The sequence below is a fragment of the Ailuropoda melanoleuca genome, chromosome 1 (genome assembly GCF_002007445.2).
Source record: "Ailuropoda melanoleuca isolate Jingjing chromosome 1, ASM200744v2, whole genome shotgun sequence".
NCBI classification, from domain to species: Eukaryota; Metazoa; Chordata; class Mammalia; order Carnivora; family Ursidae; genus Ailuropoda; species Ailuropoda melanoleuca.
In genome coordinates this window covers 119,309,373-119,320,535 of record NC_048218.1, presented here as the reverse complement: position 1 = coordinate 119,320,535, position 11,163 = coordinate 119,309,373, and the positions used below count along the sequence as shown (strand labels likewise).

General features: G+C 35.4%; 1 pseudogene; it reads right to left on the bottom strand.

The window, feature by feature from the left end:
• Positions 1–7,183: 7,183 nt before the first annotated feature.
• On the bottom strand, positions 7,184–7,934 carry LOC117798816 (annotated as a pseudogene).
• Between the last annotated feature and the right edge of the window lie 3,229 nt (positions 7,935–11,163).

Here is an 11,163-nt window from a genome sequence, read left to right as displayed (position 1 = left end):
TCCTCAGAACCCCATTTCAATGATGCAGACAAGGTAAACACCTCAAGAAATGCTGGAACAAGATGCAAACAGCAAAAGATGGCATGAAGCAGAACAGCCCAGCCAACCAGGGCTCCACCCACTTTGAAACTATTAGACGGGAGTGAAATAAACCTCTCTTTTCTTTATGTCACTGTATTTTGTTATACAAGCTTACATTTTCCCTAAATACCTTCAGCATGTTAAAATATGGCTGAGAAGTTCTAGAAAAACTGGCGTGGAATTTTAAGTCACTCACGGCATTTTCTATCATAGTTGATAAGACACATAATAATACCTCCCTGTTAGTTATTTTAATTTATGGTGGCAATGAGAAATCTTAGGCACCAGAAGATAATTTGGACACAGTGTCCATGAAAATGTAAAATCAAAAAATTACTTATTTTTGGGTGTGGAACTATGTAAAGAATTTTAATACAACTTGACAAAATTGGTAAATCTACCAAGAGATGATGTTTCTTCCATGCCCAGGGTTATCATCCTTTTGTCAGGAAGTCTATATCTAATGTATTAACTTTTCATCTACTTGCNTTATCATCCTTTTGTCAGGAAGTCTATATCTAATGTATTAACTTTTCATCTACTTGCTGCCTCAAATGAGGTAAATACTCACTTTGAGTTAAAGAATTAGAAGCAGAATATAACATGGATGTAGGGTAATTAACACATAACCTGGATACACTCAAGTCGCTTGACCCTGGGATGAAGATTCAATGCTGTTCTCAATGACTTGGGTACACATTACAGTAGTCTGCTGCTCTGCGTGGAGGGTAGTGGCTTAGTGCGGATTAGAAATGAATTGACTTGTTAGATCATTCAAGGAAAATACCCGACCTCAGCTCACAAAGAAGACTCAAAGACTGGCTTTTGCTTTGACAAGCATTTCTACCTACTTTGAAAATATTCCATAAAAGAGCCTATAGATAGGGACACCTGGGTGGCTCAGTTGGTTAAGTGTCTGCCTTGGCTCAGGTCATGATCCCAGGGTCCTGGGATCAAGTTCCGCATCTGGCTCCTTGCTCAGTGGGGAGTCTGCTTCTCCCTCTGCCTGAAGCTCCCCCTGCTTGTGTTCACGCTCTCTCTGATAAAATATAACTAACTAACTAACTAACTAACTAAATAAATAAATAAATAAAATCTTTAAAAAAAGAGGCTATAGATAGATACCTACTTATGATTTCGCACCCTCAGACATGGTGGATTTCAGCTTTAGCTTACTTTCTTACATAGCAATCAGTTTCCAAAAATGAAAATATGTCAGCATGAACTACATTCCCTAATATTGTGGGGTTAAAACTGAATTCAAAAAGTTTCTTAGTAATAACGAATACAATGTGCTTCTTATACGCTGGGCATTGTTCTAAGATCTGTGACTATATCTTCCCTCTGATAGAGATGCTATAATTGTCATCACTTTATAGATGATGTACTGAGGCCCAGAAAGGTTGAAATATTGCCTCCAGGTCACAGTTCCCAAGTGTTGGAGCCAGGAGAGAATTCACACAGTCTGGCCGCAGAATCAACGCTCTTAACCTCTGAACCCTATAGTCTACACAGCTTACTGTGTGCCAACTTCTCATTTTGAGAAAAGTAACCAACGATGCTCACTTTATCTTTAGCAGAAGAAGACTGAATGAAGAGCTACCAATGGAAGTTTCTGAGCTCAGAACATACGGTAACACATGTTTATATCATTCCATGAGAATTGTGCAAATATCCGGGGTATGATTGCACTAAATAGAAAAATCATCATACAAAGATTATGTTAGGTTAGAAATTTCCTAAATTTGTGAACAGCTGTTTTCTCTCATGAAATATGAAACCATATGAAACAAAATAGTACTCCCAGTTAAAGGATTTAAGGTTGAATTCTGTTCTGCACATGACAATGGAAACATAAAACTTGATACTGCTATTTTGCTATAAAATGTGTTATTTTTTTCAGGCTTAAATCAGCACCCCCAAGTGAGAAAAAATTGTAAAATGAAATTGTTTTGGTTTATCAATTTATATTTTTTCTACTTCAGATTTAAAACATAATCTTCAGTATAACAAATGTTTATATCACTTGTTTAAACCAAAACTCAATAAAATAAAAAATTTGTACTGCCTTCCTCACAATTTATTTCCTTTCACCCATTTTCATTCTGTGAAAAGGCTGTATGTGTTTGAACTGTGACCCCAGTTATAGATCGATGTGGGTTTATTGATTAACTGGCAATCTTACTAAACTCTCCATAGTTCTAATATTTTTTTTAATGAGGTTTTAGGGATTCCAGAGGAAGTATGGTAAGAGCTAACAAGTATAGTATTACATCTTTCTTTCTCATATTTATAATTCTAATTTAGTTTTACAACTTATTTTAATACTAGCATATCCAGATCACTGTTCAGTAACAGTGAAATAAAAGGCAATGGTGTCCTCTCATTCCCAGGTATTCTGTTTCTACATTGGGATGCCCAGGTCTCGAGTATACAGTTCAGTGATTTCCACAAATGAGTACCCCATGTGAACCACATTTCAATCAAGATATAAAACATCAAGAGCATTTTAAGTTCTTCTGTTGCCTGACCATTCAGCTGAAAGAACATCATAGGTCCTATCGCCATAAGACACCCCACATTGGAAGGGAAGTATCAACTTCATAAAATCCCTGCAGAACTGAGGAAACCAGATGTGGCAACCAGCCCAGGCCTTTGACATCCAGCATTCCACATCCCTCCCCCAAATCCCAGAGCTGGTGGATTTCAGTTTCTTGGATGAGTTTGTAGATGGCTTTGTGGTCCAAGAGTAGACTGGTGGAGTAGCAGTAAAGACATGGTGATCGGTGAAGTTCTTAGGTTCACCTCCTTGACTCCCCTAAACTGTCTGGTAAGATGAGAACTAGAGTGTGTGTTTTGACCTTTCCTGTATGCACATTAGAGGATAAGGTAGCTGATATTCCCAGGGAAACTTAAAGTCACAGGCCGAAAGAAGAAATGAGAGAAGCACACAACTACTTAAAAAATATTAACAAGTACAAAAAACATACTGCAAAAAGAAGTATTATTAGATTAGATAAGCAATGAATTGAAAGTAAGCACAACAATACCTCCAAGGCATCAGGAAGGCTATTATTAATATGAAGCAGGAAGAAGTTGTTGAAAAGAACCAGATGAAATATGAAATATATAAACATACAGGAGTTGAAATAATTAATACAATTCAATCCAATCCCAGTCAAAAATTTGGTTTGGCAGTTTTATAAAGAACTTGATTTGTTCTAAATGTCCACTGAAGAATAAGATCTATGAATAACTAAGTTAACTTTGAGAAGGGGAATTTGCTTTCCTTTCGACGAGGGCCTACCACCAAGCTACACTAATAGCAACAGGATAGGATTGGCATGAAAACAAATAGAATAAAATCGGGAATTTAGGTCCATGTGTAAATGGAAATCAATGCATAATGAAGAAGAAAATTATTTCAAGGAGCAAGGAAGGTGATCCGTGTCCAAAGAAAAATACAACTGGATCCTTACCTAAAATGGTACACAAATGTAGTCTCCAGATAGATAAAAGACCTAACCGTAAAAGATAAAGCTGAAATGTTAATAGAAGTTGTTTTAAAAAAGTATCTTCATGATCTACAGAGAAAGAGTAAAAGAGGGTTTCTTTCATACCACAAATTGGCACTTAAACTTACAAACGTACATCATCAGCCAGAACTTTAGGATAGGTTCAAGTCTTTTCCTTTGCTGAAAGGAGTTCTATGTGCTTTCCTAAATAAATCACAATTATTTTTATATTGTCAAAAATTGGATAAGCAATTAGAGAAATCTGATATGGAATGGTCTTTATTTTTGGCTTTTTCTATTTTTTTTGAAAGATAACTCATGGGGTCAAGTGCAAAAATCATAAGTATACAGTTTGATGATTTTTTGTGCTTGTATGTAACCGTATAACCACCACAAGGGTCAGCGTATAATTTGCCTCACCCCAGAAAATCCCCTCCTGCTTTTTCCCAGGGGAAAAAAAAAATCCCTGGCCATTATTCTGATGCCTAACACCACAGGCTGATTTTTATTATTCTTGCATAGTATGGAGTTCTAATTCTGTACTATGTACTCTTTTGTGTCTGGTTTCTTCTGCTTAACAAAATGTTTTTTAAGATTTTCACCTATGTTGTCGTGTGCATCAAGGTTTATTCTCTTGTTGTATAGTAAGTATGCCATTGCACAAATATCACATGATGAATTTACACTTTCTCTAGTTGACATGGCAGCTCTTTTTCCAGTGTTGGGCTATAATGAAGAAAGTTCCTATGGCCATTCTTACAGATCCCTTTTGGTGGACTTATACCTTTCTCTTGGGTTTATATCTAGGAGCGGAATTGCAGGTCATAAAGTAGGCATGTGTGTAGTATTATGTAGTGCCATATAGTTTTCCAAAGTGTTTGAACAAAGTTACACTTTGCTCAGCCATGCAGTTGCTTTATGTCCTCAATGACACTTGGTATTTTCACTCTTTTAAATTTCAGATATTCTGGGGGGCAGATAGTGGTAATACATTGTCATTTTAATTTGCATTTCTCTAATGATTAATGAGGTTGAGCACCTTTTAATATGCTCATTAGATATTTAAATATCAACTGTTTTGAGTTGCCTACTCAGGCTTTTCTCCACTTTTAATAAACAGCTATTTATCTTTACTTTTTTGATGACAGAAATTCTTTATATAATCCGAATATGAGTTCTTCTCTTAGTCTGTGACTCACCTAGTCACATTCTTTTTAAAAATTAAAAACATTTAATTCTAATATGATCAATACAGTGTTATATTAGTTTCGAGTGTACAGTATAGTAACAATGTTATATGTTACCCAGCTCATCACAGTAAGCACACTCTTAATCCCTTTTACCTATTTCACCCATCCCCCCACCCACCTCTCCTCTGGTAACCATGTTTGTTCTCTATATTTAAAAGTCTGGTTGGTTGTTTGTCTCTTTTTAAATTGCTCATTTGTTTTGTTTCTTAAATTCCACATATAAATGAAATCATACGGTATTTGTCTTTCTTCACTTGGACTCCACTTGACTTATTCCACTTAGTGTTATACCCTCTAGCTCCAACCATATTGTTGCAAAAGGCAAGATTTCATTCATTTTTTTACGACTGAGTAATATTCCATCGCACATACATATACCACTTCTTCTTTATCCATTCATCAGTTGATGGACACTTGGGTTGCTTCCGTAATTTGGCTATCCATTATTATGCTGCAATAAACATAGGGGTGAAAAAATCTTTTCGAATTAGTGTTTTCATATTGTTTGAGTAAATACCCAGTAGTGGAACTACTGGATCCTATGGCAATTCTATTCTTAATTTTTTGAGGCACCTTCATACTGTTTTCCACAATGGCTGCACCAATTTTCATTCCCATGAAGAGTACACGAAGATTCCTTTTCCTCCACAGCCTCACCAACACTTGTTTCTTGTGTTTTTGATTTTAGTCATTCTGACAGGTGTGAGGTGACATCATTGTGGGTTTGATTTCTTTCTCTGATTATGGGTGATGTTGAGCATCTTTTCATGTGCCTACCAGCTATCCATATATCTGTCCATGATTCCTGCCCATTTTAATTGGTTTGCCTGGGATTTTTTGGCATTGAATTGTATATGTTCTTTATGTATTTTGAATACTAATCTTTTATCAGATATGTCATTTGCAAATATCTTCTCCCATTCAGTAGGTTGTCTTTTAGTTTTGTGATTGTTTCCTTTGCTATACAGAAGCTTTTTATTTTGATGTAGTCCCAATAGTTTATTTTTGCTTTTGTTTCCCTTGAGTCAGGAAACAACTAGAAAAATGTTGTTACAGCTGATGTCAGAGAAATTACTGTTTGCGCTCCCTCGTAGGATTTTTATAGTTTCAGGTCTCATGTTTAGTCCCTTAATCCATTTTGAATGTATTTTTGTGCATGGTATAAGAAAGTGGTCAAGTTTCATTCTTTTGCATGTAGCTGCCCAGTTTACCCAACACCATTTGATGAAGAGACTGTCATTTCCCCATTGCATATTCTTGCCTCCTTTGTCAAATATTAACTGACTATATATTTGTGGGTTTATTTTTGGGCTCTCTATTCTGTTCCATTGATCTATGTGTTTATTTTTGTGCTAATACCGTACTGTTTTGATTTCTATAGCTTGTAGTATATCTTGAAATGTGGCATCATAATACCTCTAGTTTTGTTCTTTTTGAAGATTGCTTTGGCTATTCAGGATCTTTTGTGGTTCCATACAAATTTTTTGGATGGTTTGTTCTAGTTCTGTGAAAAATGCTCTTAGTATTTTGACAGGGATTGCATTAAATCTGTAGATTGGGTAGCATGGACATTTTAACAATATTCGTTTTCCCATCCATGAGTATGGAATATCTTTCCACTTGTTGGTGTCATCTTCAATTTCTTTCATCAGTGTCTTACAGTTTTCAGAGTAGAGGTCTTTCACTTTGGTTAAGTTTATTCCTAGATATTTTATTCCTTTTTAGTGCAATTGTAAATGGAATTATTTTTTTAATTTCTCTTTCTGCTATTTCATTATTAGTGTATAGAAGTGCAGCGGGTTTTCGTATGTTGATTTTGCATCCCATTCCTTATTGAATGTTTTTATCAGTTCTAGTAGTTTTTCAGTAGAGTCATTAGGGTTTTCTATAGATAGTATCATGTCATCTGCAAACAGGGAAAATTTTATTCCTTCCTTACTAATTTGGATGCTTTTTATTTCTTTTTCTTGTCTGATTGCTGTGAGTTAAAGTGGAAGTAGATATCCTTATCTTGTTCCTGATCTTAGGGGAGAAGCTCTCAGTTTTTCACATGCTTATTCACATTCTTAATGACATCTTTTGGTAAACATAGTTCATAATTAAACTAAAGTCAAAATTACTATTTTTTTCTTTTATGTTTAGTTTTTGTGGGATTCTGTTTATGATATCTATGCTACTCCCAAAGTCATAAAGATATTATTTTATATTTTCTTCAAGAAGATCTGGATCTATGATCCACCATGAATTAATTTTTTGGTATGGTGTGAGGTAGGGAATTAAGGATCATTGTCTTTTTTTAAATGTCTGGTCTTATTTATTTATTACTCTTAGAAAATCTCATTTTTGACTGGATTCGGGTTTAGCAGTAGAAGCTGTCAGAGAGGACAGCCTCTGTGTCTCAGCAATATCTTCCTGCCATTTTTCTTTGGCCTCCTTCTTTCTCTTAGCCAAAGGTTTAGCATGTTCTGCAGCCTCTTCCTTATTTTTTCTTCATACACTGTTTCTTCAGAGCAATATGCCAATGTTTATGTTGGAGGACATGTGGAGTAACAAGATGCTGAATCTTGGGCACTTTGGTTCTAGGTTCCTTACCTTCTTTGTGTAGGGGCTTTCTCACAACATAGTGGTAGACATTGTCTTCTTTAGAGAGATGGAAAAGTTTGCAGATTCTGCTAGCACTTTTGGGCCCTAGGCAATAAAGCACAGTAATATCAGTGAGTCCAGGACTATCCTTCTCCCATTTCTTTAACAATGATGAAGTTAAGAACACTGAGATTGGCATCCACAATGCAACCCCAAACTGATTTGTGCTTTCTTTCTCCAGTTCTCCTTGGTCTATAACAGGAATAGCTCTTACTCAGCATCAGACAACACAGCCATGGGTCGAGACACCCTGCTTCATGGGGAAGACTTGTTTGTCATTACCACCACTGGTTCAGACCACTTAACCCTTCCATTCGTCATACAGAGTATCAGCAACAACTTCTGTGGCCATACACTTCTCACAAAAGGTACTAAGTTTGCATTCATTATCCACTTCAATGTATTTCTGGCAGCCAGTAGCTGGGAAAGAGATGCTTAGCTTCATCCTAAAGCAAACTACCACCTCCTAAGCACCATGAAAAATAGCAGGATCATTTTCTTCTTTATGTGGTTATACAGTTGCTCCAGCACTATTTTTTTGAGAATGTAGTCCTTTTCCTAGTGAATTGTGGTAACGCCTTTATTGTAAATCAAGTGATAGTATCTGTATAAGTCTATTTCTGGACTAATCTCTTCTGTTCCATTGGCATATTTGTCTACCTTTGTACCAATATCATTTTATCTAAACTACTGTAGGTTTTACAGTAAATCTTGCAATCTGATAGTGAAAATCTAACTTTTTCCCCCTCAAGATTGCCTTGGCTCTGCTGGGAACAACATTTTTCTATAATTTTAGAATTTTAAAATTTAGAAATCTGTAAGTGTACAAGAAGAACTTTCTGCTGGGGTTTTGATTGTTATGGTCTGAATATATAGATCAATTTTAGCATAGTTGGCTATATTAACAATATTAAGTCTTCCAATCCATGGACATGGTATATCCCCATTGTGATTCCCATGATCCCACAACCTGAGGTTTATTCTTTTTTATAATCTGTTTGTTCTGAGTGTGGGTTGAGACCTAGAATTTGCTTCTAACCAATAGAATGTGGCACTGGTGATGGGATGTCACTGCTGTGATTACATTATGTTATATAAGATTCCATCTTGCTATCAGATTTACTATTGCTCTCTTGCTGAACTCGAAGAAGCAAACTACCATCTTGTCAACTGCCTGCAAAAAGGACCACATGGCAAGGAACTGCAGGCAGTCTCTAGAAGCTGAGCACGACTTCTAGCAGACAGCCAACAAAGAAGCTCACCCTTCTACAGTCACAAGGACATAAATTCTGCTAACAAATTGAGTTTGGGAGTGGATTCTTCTCCAATCAAATCTCCAGATGAGAATGCTGTCCATCAACACCTTTACTGCAACATGGTGAGTCCCTGAGACAGAGATCTTTGCTAAGCTGTGCTTGAACTTCTAATCCACAGAAACTGTGAAATAATATTTTAAGTAAAAAAAAGTGTTAATTTTTTACACAGCAACAGTTAACTATTCCATCATTTGCTTATGTTTTCTTTACATTTCTAGCACTGTTCTGTAGTGTTCAGTGTAGAGGTCTTCCATATTTTTCTGTAAATTTGTTTCTAGGTATTTTATATTTTTGATGCTGTTATAAATGACATTTTATTTTCTAATTGGTTATTGCTATTGTTTATAGCATATAGAAATAATATTTTTATGTGACCTTTTATTCAGAAATTCTGTTAAATTCGATTATTGATTATAATAGCCCATTTGTAGACTCCTTTGAATTAGCTATCAACCATGTTATCCAAGAATAAAGACTGTTGTGCAATTTTCCAATCTTTATATATTTTGTTTCTCCTCATTTATTGATCTGAGGAGAACTTCTAATACAGTGTTGAATGTGAGAGATAACACTGGACATGCTTGTTCCATTCCTGAAATCGGGGAGAAAGTATTCAATATTTCACCATTGTCTATATCATTATCTGTAATTTTTATGTACATTCTATAGCAAAATTAGAAAGTTCTTTTCTATTCTTTGTTTGCTGAGAGTTTTATGATAACCCGTGTTGAATTTTATGAACTGCTTGGACTCCATTTTCCTGTGCCATGGTTTGGAAAATGACTGGGAGAGAAAGTTGAGTGAGTGTGAAACTCACCTCATGTGCTTCTCATTTCTTAAGGTCTATAGCCCTGTGTTGGTTGTTGTCCAACACCTGTGAATAGTTGTTTTAATTTTTACAGCTTATACAGTTTTTGATAGCAGTCTACTCAAGACAGGTGTCTGAAATAGGCCTTCTTAGACACAATGCCGAAATCATAAACAATAAGGAAAATGTGATATATTTTTTATGTAAAATATAAGGGTTTATATTTTTAAAAGGAGGATATTAGGGAGTAGGAATGGGAATGGGGAATGGAAGAGGGTGGATAAGTAAATGAGCGGGTAAAACAAGAGAGGGGCTTTGCTTGGAAACCATGTGAGTGTGCCATGAATTCATCCCTCTGCACCCATTGTCCAACCATGCAGAAAGGGCAATCTCTGCTGGAATATAGAACGATGACTATAAGAGATGAGATGGCCCTAATAATTTAGAAGGATACTAAATTAGCATTTGGCTTGCTTCACAAAGTGGCTCCTTCGTTAGCAAGGAATGGTCACAAATAGGAAGTTTGGTTGAATCTTTCCCTAGCTCTTCAAATAAGTAAATAAATAAAGATAAGAGAGATGGGGAAATAGGCAATAGAGGAGATAGAATGTTGGTCAACTCCCAAATCAGCCTCTTGGAGGTAGAAGAATGATGGTACCATTTCCTTTTTGGTATAAGCCCTAAAGCTTTGCTTACGGGGATACTTGGTGAGGGCGATGCAAAGTTTCTCCTTTCTTTGCTTAGATGGGTTTGGTTTCATTAAGCAAAACCAAGATGGTCCATAAAATAAGCCTTTCTTTTTTTTTTTTTCCTCCAATCTCGTGTCATCCGCCACATAATTAGTGTCATTTTCTTTCAGAATCTAATATAAGGTCAAAAGACCATCTCAGTTTTCAATTTCATTTTGTTTTTAACATTTCTTATATCTTCTTGGGTATTTTGGGGAGACATCAAGGGAGAATACACTGGAAGCTGCTTGTCAGTTGCCCTATTCTAACAGATGCCTCATTGAAATCATTTATTATGTTTCAAAGGATTTAATTTCTGACATTGTTCCAAATTCTTGAGTCATATTTCCTTCCAAGCCTCATAGCATAGAATCATTTATATGCTTTCCTTTAAAATTTCTCTGAAATTTAAAGTATAATAAAGCAAACTTTTAAAAGTGATGGGATTTGAATCACTAAACAATAAATAATATAAAATATGTAAAAATAGCTCTAATAAAAATATAAAGAAAACTAAATAAGAACATGAGGCCTGAATACAGACTTGTCTAACTAAATTAACCTTGTTTCTAAAGGCTAAAATGTTGACGGTCTGTAAATTAGTATTTATGATCTGAGTGATACCACTCTAATTAAAATTGTGAAACTCGAAAATGGTATTCCAAAATTTATGTTAATTAGCACAATAGAATTTCCTATATCTTTTTTTTTTTAAAAATGAAATGGGAGAGGAAGAGCTTATCTTACCAAATTTGAAATAATCAAAATTTGTAATAAAAATACTGGCTCACCAGATTATAATGGCCCATGGATAGACCTTAA